The 3908-nt window shown below is 35.8% G+C and overlaps 1 protein-coding gene across 2 annotated transcripts in view; it reads left to right on the top strand.

The window, feature by feature from the left end:
* Positions 1-3908, top strand: part of LOC107550312 (probable G-protein coupled receptor 146) — a 13120-nt gene that overhangs the window by 5816 nt on the left and 3396 nt on the right. The window lies entirely within an intron of this gene.

Below are 3908 nucleotides of genomic sequence, written 5' to 3'. Positions count from 1 at the left end.
TTTTTGTTAAATGTGAGCCAAAATCATCACAATTAAAAGAACCAAAGACTTAAACTACTTCAGTCTGTGTGCATTGCATTTATTTAATACACGAGTTTCACAATTTGAGTTGAATTACTGAAATAAATGAACTTTTCCACGACATTCTAATTTATTGAGATGCACCTGTAGACAGTAAACTATGTAACAGTCAGAATATATAATTAGAATATGATGTTGCCATAAAAAATGGTCTAAAATTACAATACCATTCAAAAGTTTTGGGGTATTTTATTCAGCAAGAGAAAAAAAGAAAAAATTTTATCCAGCAAAGATGCATTAAATTGATCAACGGTGAAGACAAACCATTTCTATTTCAAATAAATGTTGTTCTTTTAAACTTTCTATTCATCAAAGAATCCTGAAAAACTATTGTTTTCCAACATTGATCATATTAATAATAATAAATGCTTCTTGAGCAGCAAATCAGCATATTAGAATGAATTGAAAAATTATATGACACTGAAGACTGGAGTAATGATGCTGAAAATACAGCTTTGCATTACAGGTATAAATAATATTTTTAAATAAAACTGAAATATGTTTATTATTGTAATAATATTTCATAATATTACTATTTTCAGTGCATTTTTCATTGAATAAATTAGGCCTTTGTTAGCATAATAAAAAAACATTAATAAATCTAATTGATGACAAAATTTTTAATGGTCAAGTAAATATACATTTTTATTCATGTGTGTGTGTATATATATATATATGTGTGTGTATATATATAAAAAGTCTAGAAAGATTTTCTTTTTTGTCACATGAGATTTTCAGCATCTCACACCATAAATGCGTTTTGATTTTTCTGTTCATCATCATCAAATAGAACGGTTTCCACAAAAATGTAAATGGTTCAATAAACGAGTAAATACAGAGGCTTTTAACAGTTTGCAACTGAAACTCAGCAGTAATGCACTTATTTGCACTATTGGTTGCTATGGTCACAGAAAGAGGAGGAAGGGAACAGGATGATGACTGTTTATAAGTTAGAGATAGGGACATAGGCAGTAGCTAGTCTTGGATGCACTATTGTGTTTGAATAGCAGGTAAGTCCTTTTGCAAGATTTTTATTTTATTTTATTTTATTTTTAAGTAATTCATGTGGAAAAGCCGACATGGCCTTAGAAGCATTATGGACTCAGACTTTTACACCTGCCCTTTAGAAACCATCACGTCTTGTTTTCCCATGGTGGTCCTTTCCTCCTGTTCCCAACCTGTGGCCAACAGGACCTAGTCTCTTGCCAATGAGAAAAACAGTTTAGCTTTCACAAGTTTTACCTCCAGACAAGTTTTTAAGTGTACACGTGAGGATATATACTGGTAGTTAAATACCGGTTAGACCACAACATAAAGTGCTGCGTGTACATACAGAGCTGTAAAAACATGCTGGTTCACTATAGGTGTATGACTACAAGGTGAAAAGGGTAAATAAGTGTCTCCACACTCTAGCGAGAGCCATAGAAGAGCAGTTCGGGGCTGCCTGTCTCCAGGCCAAAACAGCCACTCTGTGACTGTTACGTAAGCAGACAGAGAAACGCTCACTCAATAGTTATTATATCTGCTCAGATGTGCTCAGCATTGTCTGGGAAAACTCCAGGTCCACTACCAAATACATGCTGACATGCACACGAAAGCCAGAGGCCGTGTGTCAGAAAGTCTGAGCTGCAAAACATTCCTAAGACTGTTGTTCTCAAATAATGTATTTATTTATTCATTTATTTGTTTAATAGCTGTGTGATTTATAGGGATTTTAACACACTCAAAAAGCATGTTTGTTGTTTTTTTTTACAAATAATGTTAAATAAAATTTGTTTACATTTTTGGCTGACAATTGTCATGCAAATAATTGCAACAAATAATTGAATTCAGTTGTTGTTAAGGAATATATTCACTTCAAATATAGTAGTAGTAGTAGGTTTAAATGGAAGTATGTGTACCATGATTGGGAATATCCCAAATTAACATAGTAAGGACCAAATAATTTTGACTAGCACACATGCATCACATATAAAAAGAGCTGTTGCTCAAGGGAGCAAAGGTTCAAATTTGGCTTTCTTCTTCAGCTTTTCTCTCTTTGCTGTGTTTTTAAATCAAAAAGTCCAGAAAGCCAGTTAAATTAAATAAAACAATAATGTAGCCTGTGTGTCATCATAGGCGAATACAAAAGTGAGGCTAGTGTTCCCATTGTGTTCAGGGAGAGTGTTATGTCATTATGTTTTAATGAGTGGACTGCAGAGCAGCTCTCTGCATGTGCCAGCGCTGTGACCTCACCCTGAACTCAAACCTCACACTGTGCATCCACTGCACCCTTGACACGTCACATTACATGCCATAAATCTGCACACCTCACAGTCCCGGGGCTGAATTATGCCATCCTTTGGTCACAGCACATGAAGTGTCACTGCCCAACGAGCCAAGGTGCTGAGCTGTAGATGTGGAACCTATTGTTATGGAATGAAATGTCTGATGACATATAATGCTGCTCCTTTTTTTTTTTTTTTGGTACAATGTGAACCTCAATGGCACGTGGTAACGGGGATAAAATCCCTGGGTTTAGGTCCAGTGCAGCATAGTTTTATTCAGTCTGTAAGATGCAATGAAGTGAAAATAATGGTGTTTCTTCAAATCTAATGGTCATGCAATGGCTGCACTGTTTATGCATGGTTTCAGTCTTCTTCTCTGTGTGATGGTATAAAACCAGGTGGATGCTGCACACTGGTGGTGGATGAGGAGATACCCCCTGACAATGTAAAGCGCTTTGAGTACCTAGAAAAGCACTATATAAATGTAATTAATTATTATTATTATTATTATTAAAACGGGTGGCCAACGGCAGGCTTCAGCTCCAACCCTAATCAAACACACCTGAACAAGCTAATCAAGGTCTAAGGGTTACTAGAAAGGTACAGGCAGATTACTTTTTGAATCAAGGTTGGAGCAAAACTCTGCAGGACTGTGGCTCTCCAGGACCAATGTTGGCCACCTCGGTATAAAAAAACATCAAGGTTTTTGCAAAGCCATTGATCAATAAATGCCTATAATATTTAGCATTACAGGTGCAATATGTCATTATAGGAGTCCGTACATATCAACGGCTTATAAAGAGCTGTTACTCTGTATTAGGGCTGTCAAACCCTAATCAGAATTTCGAATATTCGTCGAATTTAAAATAAAAATCCACATTCAAATGCAAAAACGTTGCATTCGAATTTTAGGTGTGCGTCAGACAGCCTTATCAGTGGCGCACGAGATGCGATGACGATGTAAGTGTCGTTGCATTTTAATTTTTTTGTTAGTCTATCCAGTTGAACCTAGTAGATGCGGTGCTACTATGTTGTTCATTCAAAATATTGCGGGGGAAAAAGAACATCAATGTGGAGATGATGTTGTTTGTCAAAACCGAAACCAAACCATTCACACAGACCGCATATTTATCACATTTTCTAGAGAGACATCTATCACAGTTGCACTCGCGTCTCGCACAAGAGTTGTTTAGATGTTTGCATGTTTAGAAAGCCATGTAAAATTAATGTGTAATTCAACTTTTTAAAAACATGTCTCAAGACTTTATGGCAGGGTTTCCCCATCCCACTGCATCTCATGTTTTTAAATGAAGAAAGTACTCTGTGATTGGTTTTCGGTCCTTTGTATTAAACTATGCATGATTCTGTTTTGTTTCTAATTATATAAGGTTTATAACCCTTATTTTAAACATTATGCACTTTTTTCAAAGATAGTCATGTTATTTTATTATGCTTTGAAGAAACGTGCATAATATTTTGTTCGAGGCGCCCTCTTGTAGCCTCAGGAGAGAAGCCAAAAGCTTCCCCCCCCCCCCCCCAACAAAATTTCACCTTTTAACA

Source organism: Sinocyclocheilus grahami, unplaced genomic scaffold, assembly GCF_001515645.1.
Source record: "Sinocyclocheilus grahami isolate Dianchi unplaced genomic scaffold, SAMN03320097.WGS_v1.1 scaffold395.1, whole genome shotgun sequence".
Classification (NCBI taxonomy): domain Eukaryota; kingdom Metazoa; phylum Chordata; class Actinopteri; order Cypriniformes; family Cyprinidae; genus Sinocyclocheilus; species Sinocyclocheilus grahami.
Note: the sequence above shows the minus strand (reverse complement) of the source record. Positions and strands in the feature narration are given on the sequence as shown.